General features: G+C 41.3%; 1 protein-coding gene across 1 annotated transcript in view; it reads right to left on the bottom strand.

Moving 5' to 3' along the window:
- NUDCD1 (NudC domain containing 1) overlaps positions 1 to 12905 on the bottom strand; it is a 94070-nt gene that overhangs the window by 80476 nt on the left and 689 nt on the right. The gene's annotated exons all lie outside the window — the stretch shown is intronic.

The raw sequence follows: 12905 nt of genomic DNA on the forward strand, positions 1-12905 counted from the left end.
ATAAGGTTTCCTACTCAAACAACAGTGCTTCTTTTCCACTAGGGCATTTCCATAATTTTACTTTTTTCAAGCTTTATTGAGATATAATTGATATACAGCACTGTATAAGTTTAAGGTATACAACATAATGATATATGTATGTATTGAGAAATGATTACCAAATAAGTTTAACACATACATCCATCAACTCACATAGTTACAACTGTTCTTATTATAAGAACTTATAAGATCTACTTTCTTAGCTGCTTCGACAATTTTAAATCTGCCTCCCACTCCTCCTTCTCTTCTATGTAGATAGAAACCCTTATAGTTCAGGGCTCCTCATGACCTAGAATTAATTTCTGTTCCAAAAGGAAATACATAAGTAGACTATGCTTAGCCAGTACTTAATTATGAAACTCACCTTACTATATTCTGATTGCAAGTATTTTCGTCTTTTTTCCCCAAATGCTCACCTGTCCCTACTTCTAATACCCGTCTTGAGTACTGGCTGACTTACATTTATTCATTCATTTATTTAGCAAATATTTTAATAGGCATAAAATCACAGAATCTATTTTCTTAACACTTGTGATCCAGTGGGGAAATGGACGTTAGGCAAATAAATAAATACATTATATATAAATGTAAGTGAAGTGAAGTGAAAGTCGCTCAGTCATGTTTGACTCTTTTCGACCCCATGGACTATACAGTCCATGCAATTCTCGAGACCAGAATACTGGAGTGGGTAGCCTTACCTTCTCCAAGAGATCTTCCCAACCCAGGGATCGAACCCAGGTCTCCTGCATAGCAGGTGGATTCTTTACCAGCTGAGTCACAAGGGAAGACCCATATAAATGTAAATATGTATATAATTAATCAAATAAATATATAATTAAACTGCAATAAATTGTACAGAGAAAAATTACTGGAGACTGTGAGAACCACTAACAGTGGAAGCTGATCTACTTGGGGAAATTAATGAAGGCTTTCAAAAATTTGAGCCAAAGGGACACAGGTTGAATCCCTGGATCGGGAAGATCCCCTGGAGCAGGAAATTGCAACCCGCTCCAATATTCTTGCTTGGGAAATCCCATGGATAGAGGAGCCTGGCGGGCTACAGTCCATGGGGTTGCAAAGAGTCTGACTTGACTGAGCGTAAGCACACACACACACACACACACACACACACACACACACACAAAGGATAAGGTAGAGTTAACTTAAATATGCCTACACACACACACACCTTTACACACACACACCCCTACACCCACACACATCCACACACACACACCCCTACACACACACAAACACACACCCCTACTTATCACTGGCAAAGGACAACAGGCAAAAGTAGAAGGAAAAACTTGATTTCAAAAAAACAAGTCAGAGAGTCCAACTTAACTGAGCGCACACACAAAAACACCCACCCACCCAACTTATCACAAGAAGAACTGCACGAGGAAAGGCTATAGACGTATGAAACTAGAGAACTGGGCAGAAAGAAGGTGGATCACAAAAGGCCTTGCTATATTCATCTTTGCTGATAAACTCAATGTAATAATTCATTTACGAGCTTTTAAGTAGGAGAGTAAGGTCTAGATTCAAATTTACAGAAGGTTTGCTGCTACTGCTAAGTCGCTTCAGTCGTGTCCGACTCTGTGCGACCCCATAGACGGCAGCCCACCAGGCTTCCCGTCCTTGGGATTCTCCAGGCAAGAACACTGGAGTGGGTCGCCATTTCCTTCTTCAATGCATGAAAGTGAAAAGTGAAAGTGAAGTCGCTCAGTTGTGTCCGACTCTAGCGACCCCATGGACTGCAGCCTACCAGGCTCCTCCATCCATGGGATTTTCTAGGCAAGAGTACTGGAGTGGGGTGCCATTGCCTTCTCTGTACAGAAGGTTTACTTATAACTAAATATGGAAAACAGAGCAGAGCAAAGGAAACCCTGGAAGACCCACCAGGATGCTACTGCAGTCATCCAGGTAAGAATGGCTGAAGTTTAGAGACTTCCAGAGGTAAAACCATTGTAACTTTATGATGGATTTGATAGAGGCTGAGGAAACTGTTATTACATAACTCGAGGGAGTGTTTATTTTATCTGGAAGCTAAAAATACATACACACAGGTTAGAAACAATCAATTCCTGGTTTTCTAGCACCACTGTGTGGATTAAACTCGATACTGCAGGAAGTATACACGCTAACATAATGGCGCAAAGCAGTAACACGAGGCAATGATACAACAAATACATTTTCTTCATATGCATGCCAAAGACCTGGGCAATGCTGAACAAGCCAGCAACTTTTAGCCCTTTGCCTTAGTACAAATGCGTACTCGACTGTGAATGTACGGATCTGGAAAACCGTGTTAGGAAACCATGAAACAGTCCGTCTTGCTGCATTCTGACAAGATTAATTTATATAATTTATTAGGACACAAGAAAAGGGCACATTACATACTTAAAGTTACTGCATTTATCATGTCAATCATCTCAAGTATAAAAAGGCAGATAGAGGAAATGAAAGGAGAAAAGCAACATCCAGAATGTGACAGAGCTTAACCACTGGCAGGGCTCTTCTGCGGAGTCTACAGGAGAAGACGATGGCCGGGAGTCTCCAAGCTAGCTTGGCTCTGTGAGTTGACTGAAGATGAGCGATGTCTTTAATAAAGATCTAAGAAGTCAGTGTAGTAAACTATTTTATTATTGGAAATATACTACAAGAGCCCTACTGGAAAAGCCTTTTCCCTTATTCTTTTAAAAAGCACCTGGGGCCTAGCAAGAGGGGAGTCTCCCTTAATCTTTACCTAACTTTCTTAAATAACATGCATGGGACCTCAAAAATCTATAGATTTTCATTTACAAATTGATTTACTGAATGTCTATTATGTGCCAGACATGGTGTTTGGCATTAAGCAAATACTGGTATATAAAACAGACAGGGTTCCGGGCCAAAGGATGCTAACAATGGCCACAATTACAGCTTCGTGTCCTTTTAGAACATACAATTAAATTGAATTACTTTACAAAGGTCACTTCGTAGACCATTTATCTTCTTTCCACCTAGTTGCTGAGTTTGCTGCTCTTTGCATATAAAGATGTAAAGAAGCCAGAGTACAAGTGTGTAGAGCTAGTTCTGAAGCAAATGTATAGAACAGGGCAAGGCTAGATTTAGCAGCACTGCTCCCACTAAACTCTTCTATATAATGCTTCTGTACCATCATACTTAGATCTGCTTTTCCCCAAATTTTCCTCCAGAAGAGCAGGCATGAATTTTATAGTAAACTTACACAAAACAATAGTTACACGGCTTTTCTCTCTCTTTAATTATTGCCTAAATTTTTTTTAACCAGCTTTTATTCTCCTTGCCTTGAAGAAACAGCCCAGGGACCAGGAAGAGTGTGTGCTTTTGGGTCAGGTTAACCACTGATGAGCAGCTTAAATGGTATGTTACCTAAATGTCTACCCTGATTTCTCACCTGTCATAAAAGTGAACAATACTTACCCTGTAAGTTATTGACAGGCTTATATTAAAAAACATGTGAAGCATTTGCTATATGATGCCTGAGAAGAGTGTTAATTTCTTTGTTCCTCTTCTCCCTTCCCAGGCTAATTCTCAAATAGCTGTTGATGATTTCCTTCTCTTCTGCCTCTTCTGGGCCCTTCCGCAGGTTGGTTATCTCCTTTTCACTGGCCCCTTCTCCTTCACCTAAATATGTTGAAAATTCCCCCACTCACAAAACACATGAGAAAGGATTCCTTTGCTCTGCACTCAAAGCAGAGCTTTCTTCCGCCCTGTTATTTCTCAAACTTCTCTAAATAAACAGTCTACACTCCCATTTTCTCATTATGCTCATGAATCCATTTCAATTTTGTTTCCAGCTCTAATATTCTACAGAAATTACTCTCTGACTTAAAAACATGTATTGAGCAGCCAAGATGGAATAATAGTGGCCAGATTTAGCCTTCCCTCGGAAACAACCAGTAAGACAAAATAAATCACATAAAATTATATAAAACAGTAATTTTCAAGACATGAGACAACAGGCAACAAAGGACAGTGATCCTTAAGAGATAAGAAACAAATAAGGTCAGCCCTACCGTGCCCAGCTTGGTGCCCTGACTGAAGGTCCAGCCCACAGCACAAAGAGGGGCGAGTGAAGTAGAACGTGGCCGACTCCCTGGGTGGAGGAATCTGAACTGAAAAGTCTGGGGAGACCAAGGCAGCTACAGTTCATCAGGCGGAGTACCAGAGAAGAGAGCCGCAGAGACAGCACTCCACAGATCTGCAGAGGCCTCTCTCAAATACTCAGCAGACGACTAACGGCACATGTTTGAGGAAACCACTCCAGGCCAGGGAAAGGACCAACTGAGGGAACAGCGATGGGAACTCACACAAGGCCGGGAGCTGTGACCATTCCCATTAGGTAGACCAGAGCGAACTCCTAATTCATAGGCAAAATACACAGAACGGTCTTGTCTCAGAGGTGGGGAATAATCAGCCACAGACTCAGCACTGCTCCAGACTAGGCTAAAAAAAAATTTAAAAAGACCTAGTGAAGTTAATGTAATAAATTCAAGTAACTCAACTGCATCACAGAACAAAGTTCAAGACGATTTATAAGGATCAGATCAGATCAGTCGCTCAGTCGTGTCCGACTCTTTGATACAATAGGGTAAAAGTCACAACTTGATTCATCCAAAGATTACCAGGTTTACAAAGAGGAAAGAAAACAAAACCCACAATGAAGAGAACAATCATTCAACAGATGCCAACAGATAATGGTCACAGAAGTTATAATTAGCAGGATAAAACATTAAAGTATTGATTAAAGTACATTCCAAATGTTCATAACTAGAGATATGAAGGATATTAAAATCATTTAAATCAAACTTCTAGAGATGAAAACTAGATGAAAAATATACTGGATGGAATTAATGACAGAATAGACATTGGAAAAGAAGAGTGAAATTAAAGGCATGAAAACAGAAACTACCCAAAATAAAACAGACTTAAGAGACCTCTCTGACGGTCCAGTGTTAAGACTCTGTGCTTCCACTTTAGAGGGCACAGGTTGCCTGGTTGGAAAATAAGATCCTGCATGCCACGCAGCATACCCAAAAACCAACAAAAAACAAAACAACAAAAACAGAAAAATAAAAAGAGCATTGATGAGCTGGTGTTTAACTTCTCATAATCTAAAAATGGGTTAACGAGGACTTCCCTGCAGGTCCAGTGGTTAAGAATCCACCTGCCAATGCAGGGGACAATGGTTCAATCTCTCATTCGGGAGGATCCCACATGCTGCAAGGCTGCTAAGCCCACACACCACAACCGCTGAGGATGAGCTCCAGAGCTGTGAGCTGCAACTCTTGAGCCCATGGGCTGCAACTACCGATGCCCATGTACCTACAGCCTGTGCTCCGCAACTAGAGAATGAATGGAGACAACAACGAAGACCCAGCACAGCCAAAAAGGAATAAATAAATAAATAATGGGTAACTAGATTCCTTAAAAGACTTCCCTGGTGGCTCAGACGGTGAAGCATCTGTCTACAATGCAGGAGACCCGGGTTCGATCCCTGGATCTTCCCGACCTTTAAGATTCCTTAAAGGAGAAAAGAGAAAAGGAAAAAACAAAACACAAAAAAACAGTAGAAGAAATAATGGCTGAAAACTTGCCAAAACTGATGAAAACTATAAATTCAGGGATCTAGGAAGTTTGGCAACCCCCAAGTACAAGAATTATGAGGAAAACCACATCAACACACAATATAATCAAACCACTCTAAGTCAGGATGAAAGAGAAAAATCTTAAAAACAGCCAGAGGAAAAAGAGATATCATGCATAAAAGAACAAAGGATAACATGATTTCTTATGAGAAACAATAAAAGTAATAGACACAGGGGTAAAATCTTTAAAGTAGTGAAGGAAAAAACCCATCATCCTAGAATTCTGTACATGGCAAAAAATATATTTTGAAAATCAAGGCAAAATGTTTTTAGACACATAAAAGCTGAAATATTTCATCACCAGAAGACCCACACTATAAGAAATATTAGAAGTCCTTCAGGCAGAGGAAAATTATACAGATAACACTATGGATCAACATAAAGGAATGAAGGGCACCAGAAATGGCAACTATAGAAGTAAATACGTAAAGATTTTTCCCTCTACTTTTACATCTCTTTGTCAGGAGAAATATCAATAACCTCAGATATGCAGATGACACCACTCTTATGGCAGAAAGTGCCATAAGAAAAAAGCCTCTTGATGAAAGTGAAAGAGGAGAGTGAAAAAGTTGGCTTAAAGCTCAACATTCAGAAAACGAAGATCATGGCATCTGGTCCCATCACTTCATGGGAAATAGATGGGGAAACAGTGGAAACAGTGTCAGACTTTATTTTTGGAGGCTCCAAAATCACTGCAGATGGTGATTGCAGCCATGAAATTAAAAGATGCTTACTCCCTGGAAGGAAAGTCATGACCAACCTAGACAGCATATTCAAAAGCAGAGACATTACTTTGCCAACAAATGTCCATCTAGTCAAGGCTATGGTTTTTCCAGTGGTCATGTATGGATGTGAGAGTTGGACTGTGAAGAAAGCCGAGTGCCGAAGAATTGATGCTTTTGAACTGTGGTGTTGAAGACTCTTGAGAACCCCTTGGATTGCAAGGAGATCCAACCAGTCCATTCTGAAGGAGGTCAGCCCTGGGATTTCTTTGGAAGGAATGATGCTAAAGCTGAAACTCCAGTACTTTGGCCACTTCATGCGAAGAGTTGACTCATTGGAAAAGATTCTGATGCTGGGAGAGACTGGGGCAGGAGGAGAAGGGGACAACAGAGGATGAGATGGCTGGATGGCATCACCGACTCGATGGACGTGAGTTTGAGTGAACTCCGGGAGTTGGTGATTAACAGGCAGGCCTGGCGTGCTGCGATTCATGGGGTTGCAAACAGTTGGAAACAACTGAGCGACTGAACTGAACTGAACTGAAGAGGTAATTAACTATTTAAACAAAATGTTGAGTGCCTAAGAACTGATCCTTTCAAATTGTGGTGCTAGAGAAGACTCTTGAGAGTCCCTTGGACAGCATGGAGATCAAAACAGTCAATCCTACAGGATATCAACCCTGAATATTCACTGGAAGGACTGACGCTGAAGCTCCAATGCTTTGGCCACCTGATGTGAAGAACCAACTCAGTGGAAAAGACCCTGATGTTGGGAAAGAGTGAGGGCAGGAGGAGAAGGGGGTAACAGAGGCTAAGATGGTTGGATGGCATCAACAACTCAATGGACATGAGTTTGAGCAAACTCCAGAAGATAGCGAAGGACAGGGAAGCCTGGTGTGCTGAAATCCATGAGGTCCCAAAGAGTCGGACACAACTTAAGAGACTGAACAACAACATAAGTTTATAGTAATATGTAAAAGTAAAACGCATGACAATATCATAAAGGAGAGAAATGGAAGTATACTTTTGGTTCTCAAACTATACATGAAATAATAAAATATCATTTGAATGTATCATGTAATAATTTAAAGATGTACATTATAAACCTTAGGGGCATGCCTGGTAGCTCAGTGGTTTAAAAAAAAAAAATAAAATCTGCCAGCCAGTGCAGAAGACCTGGGTTTGATCCCTGGGTTGCAAAGATTCCCTGGAGAAGGTAATGGAAACCCACTCCAGTATTCTTGCCTGCAAAATCCCATTGACAGAGGAGCGTGGTGGGCTACAAGGGGAGATCACTTCTGCCTTTTTCTTCCTCCCTGTTCCCTCCTAACTAACTCTGGGCCAGATACAGAAAGGAACAAGGGAAATTCTAGGGATGATGGCTAAGTTTAATTTCTTGATTGTGGTAATGACCTCCTAAGTGTATACAGACACATGTCAAAACTAACTATACAGTTAAATATCTGTAGATTATTGTCATTTATATCTCAGTAAAGCTGTTAAAGTGCTGCAATTAATATGCCAGCAAATTGGGAAAACTCAATAGTGGCCACAGGACTGGCCACATTCCAATCCCAAAGAAAGGCAATGTCAAAGAATTCAAACTACCACACAATTGTGCTCATTTCACACGTAGCAAGTGAAAGTGAAAGTTGCTCAGTTGTGTCCAACTCTTTGTGAGCCCATGAACTATACAGTCCATGGAATTCTCCAGGCCAGAATACTGAAGTGGGTAGCCTTTCCCTTCTCCAGGGTATCTTCCCAACCCAGGGATTGAACCCAGGTCTCCCACATTGCAGGCGGATTCTTTACCAGCTGAGCCACAAGGGAAGCCCCGCGTGTAGCAAGGTAATGTTCAAAATCCTTCAAGTTAGGCTTCAACAATACATGTACCAAGAACTTCCACATGTACAAGCTGGATTCAGAAAAGGTACACGATCCAGAGATCAAATTGCCAACATCTGCTGGATCACAGAAAAAAGCAAGAGAATTCCAGAAGAACATCTATTTCTGCTTCATTGTCTACGATAAAGCCTTTGACTGTGTGTATCACTACAAACTGTGGAAAATTCTTAAAGAGATGCAAATACCAGAGTACCTTACCCGCCTCCTGAGAAACCTGTATGCACATCAAGAAGCAACAGTTAGAACCAGACATGGAACAATGGACAGGTTTAGAATTGGAGTACGTCAAGGCTGTGAACTGTGACCCTGCTTATTTAACTTATATGCAGAGTACATCATAAGAAATGCCAGGCTGGATGAAGTACAAGCTGGAATCAAGACTGCTGGGAGAAATATCAATAACCTCAGATATGCAGATGACACCACCCTTATGGTAGAAGGTGAAGAGAAACTAAAGAGCCTCTTGATGAAGGTGAATGAGGAGTGTGAAAAAGTTGGCTTAAAACTCAACATTCAAAACTAAGATCATGGCATCCAGTCCTATCACTTCATGGCAAATAGATGGGGAAACAATACAAACAGTGACAGACTGTTTTCTTGGGCTCCAAATTCACTGTGGACAGTTACTGCAGTCATGAAATTAAGACACTTGCTCCTTGGGAGAAAAGCTATGACAAACCTAGACAGCATATTTAAAAATCAAAAAGCATCACTTTGTCAACAAAGGTCCATCTAGTCAAAGCTATGGTTTTTCCAGCAGTCATGTACCGAAGTGAGAGTTGGACCTTAAAGAAGGCTGAGTGCCAAAGAACTAATGCTTTCAAATTATGGTGCTGGAGAAGAATCTTGTGAGTCCCTTGGACAGCAAGGAGATCGAATCAGTCAATCCTAAAGGAAATTAACCCCAAATATTCATTGGAAGGACTGATGCTGAAACTCCAATACTTTGTCCAGCAAAGGTGAAGAGCCAACTCACTGGAATAGATCCTGATGCTGGGAAAGACTGAGGGCAGGGGGACAAGTGGACAACAGAGGATGAGATGGTTAGATAGCATCACTGACTCAATGGACATGACTTTGAGCAAACTCCAGGAGATAGAGAAAGACAGGGAAGCCTGGCGTGTTGTAGTCCATGGGGTCGCCAAGAGTCAGACACAACTGAGTGACTGAACAACAAAAGCTGTTTAATGTTGTGTGTGATATAAAATCATCTATTACTAATCAGTCATGCTTCAGCCCCAGAGATGAAACACTGAAGAAAAAGATGGATACAGGACTCTCAACACAGAATATAGTCTTAGCAGAGAAAACAGACACCAAATGCTGAGAAATTTGATAAAGTCTATGAAGAATCAGGTCTATGGAAAAGTAAATATTCTAATTTGTAGAGATTTTATAGTATAGGTTCTAATAGTCAAGAAAGGAATCTGACTTTCTTGTAAACCAAGATGAAAGAATGGAGTATGAATTAGCTAAGTGAATATACATTTACTGAGTGGAGAGTCTAGGGGAAAAAAAGTATAAGAGAAAGGCCCAGAAATGGAATTGCTAGGTCAAAGGGCAGTTACATTTTATACAAAAGACTTTTATTGCTTAGTTCTTTGGGATAGAAAAAGACAGAGTGACATTTACTGTTTATGCAGTGTCACAGGGGGTAGCAAAGTGGGTTTTAGAACAATTTAACAGCATATAAGACAAGAGAACAAAACTCAATGCTCTGAGCTCTTCGAGTCCAGACACCCCACCTTCATTCTCACATCCCAAGTGCAGAGCTTCACACACCACAGGTGCCTGCCAACAGTTTGTTGAATTAATATGAACCCCCTGGGCTGGTTATAAAAGAAATCAAACCATCAGGAGGAGCAGCTCAATCATCTCACACTCTCTAGAAATGGCAGTTTTTAAAAGAATTAACCTCTTCTTCATCATCCTCAAGTAATTCTTAATGAAAGCTCCTCATGTGAACTACTGCAAAGCATCCCAACTGGTCTCCCCATCTCCACTCCCTTCATCATCCAAACTCAATCTCCCAGAACCTAGGAGTGAACTTGCTGTGGTTTAGTTGCTAAGATGTGTCCGATTCTTTTGCGACCCCATGGACTGTAGCCTGCCAGGCGCCTCTGTCCATGTGATTTCCCAGGCAAGAATACTAGAGTCGGTTATCATTTCCTCCTTCAGGGGATCTTCCTGACCCAGGGATCGAACCCATGTCTCCTGCATTGGCAGGCAGATTCTTTACCTCCGAGCCACTGGGGAAGCCCCAAGGACTGAACTATTCAATCCCCAATTTAGCGATTTCCTTTCTTTACTTAAGACCCTAATGTAAATGACATCTCATCATCTCCACCTCCAAACAATAATCTAAGACCAATACTGGTGAAATGAGGGAGAAAAAGAATATCTTAGTTTTTTCACAGTCAATGTACTCAAGAGGAATATTAATTGTGACAGTTTGCTTCCTGCTTTTTTGGTGTCAAAATATCCTTCTGATTATGAAAAGGTGGGTGAGGACATGACGGTTTTTAAGAAACAACTCCACTAAGGAAATTAAAAAGCTGGTAAATCTATGACAGCTGAGCTGTACTTTGTAATTGCCCATGGAAAAGTCTGGGAAACACTGACTCACAGGATAAAAAAAAGCCAAAGATTAAAAAGTGCCTTCACCTATCTAAATCTTCTCACCCTCCCAGTAGATTTTTTTGCTCTTGCAAAACAGCAGTGCAGTAGTGCCCTGCACAGAGTCTAATTGTTTCCCCTTTGCTTAGGCTTTCCCAGGAATGGAATGACCTCAACAACTTCTCTCCTTCATTCAGTCAGTGTACTGAGTATCGACTATGCCAACCACTGTCTCTACAGAGGGAGCACTGAGCAAAAGAGAAACACCACAGTGAGCTCCATGGAGCTCACAGTCTAGTGGTTTTTGAGGTGGTTTTTTAATGAATGAAGGTGCCCAAAATCGAAAGCAGGAGGACTCGTCAGGAAGGTACTATAGTTCAGGTGAGAGATATCAATGATTTGGACCAGGGTAGAGGCATGGAGAAGACAAGATTTTGAGTTGGCAGGCTTTGCTGAGAAACTGAACAGGAGATTATCTCGCGGCCCCTCACTGTGCACACTGCTGAACCACAGTAGGCAAGGCATGAGCAGGGGTGAGGGAAGAAAACTCAAGGAGTTGCAGGAACGGCAGACACGTTTACTGTCTCCTGACTGGCACAGCAGCCATAGAAACAGACACGCTATTTTCTCTTCTCATGGTTCACCTAGCGGACACAGCTATAACGCAGCCGCAAAGGCTTCTCAGGTGGTGCTTATAGAGGGCACTGAACGTGCACAGTACAATAAATGATCTCAGCTGTTACATAACTACGTATTCACCAAACGTGGGGCAAGAGCGAGAGGCCGTGGGGCGAGAGTCTGATCACTGCTAATTTGCTGATCTTGGCTAATTCTCCTTCCCTACAGAGATTAAAAAAAAAACAAGAAATACACCAAAGATGACTAAAGCACAAGGGACTATGTCGACCTGCATTAGCAGTCTTCCCATACATACCCACTCTGCGCTCGAATATACTACTTGCTTTGGCCAGTGGAACAACAGCAAACTTACTGCGAGCAGAGCCTGGAAAAACTCTTGCGCTGCTTGTCTCTTGGAATAAGCCTGTGGCAGCCTGCTGGATGAGACCATACGGAGGAAAGCCAAGAGGAGAGCATCTGAAACCATCTTACAGCAGCCTATAGCCAGAGAACCCCAAATGTATGAGAAAGCCGAGTCATGACTAGAACCACCTAGCTAACCTGTAGACTTATAAGCACTAATAACTGCTTACTGTTTTGAGCCACTGAGTTTTGAGGTGGTTTTTTAATGCAAGGCTAAATAACATGGAGTTATCATTTATTAATGTCAGGTGGAAGAAAGGGAATGAAAAGAAAACAGCAAGCTCATTTTCTCTTATCCTGATCAACTCCTATTCTTTACAGCGCAACTGAGATATCAACTCCCTCATCTAGAAGCTTTCCTAGATGTCTCTGGCTGGTTTGAGAAACATGGAAACACCATCACTATGTTTTGTACATATCCTGATCACTGCCTTACCACATCCTCTTGTAACTATCAGCTTACACTTTTCTTCCTAGCTAGACAATAGCAACTTTACATTACTGTATCATATTCATCTTTATTGTATCAGCATGTACATAAAACAGGCTCTCAAGAGAGGTTGCTGAGGTTCTATAATTTATACATTAAACGAATAAACCCTTACTTGATACTATAAAACCTATTAACTCTAGATTATCGCTCAAAGTGTGATCCACTGACATGAATCAGAATCAGCAGGGTTGTGTATTAAAAATGCAGTCTCTGGGCTCTTTATCGTCAACTAAAATGCCACTCGTTACATTGTAAAAACATGGATGATTATTCCCGCCACCGACAGATAAAATAAGTAGAAGTGTGGGTACTAAACCAACTCGTCTCCAATTTTTTCTCGAGATGTAGAGAAAAGTCCTACTACAGAGTCCTCAATCTGACAGCCTATAAATGCAATGGAGTTTCTCTTCT

Source organism: Bubalus bubalis, chromosome 15 (assembly GCF_019923935.1).
Source record: "Bubalus bubalis isolate 160015118507 breed Murrah chromosome 15, NDDB_SH_1, whole genome shotgun sequence".
NCBI classification, from domain to species: domain Eukaryota; kingdom Metazoa; phylum Chordata; class Mammalia; order Artiodactyla; family Bovidae; genus Bubalus; species Bubalus bubalis.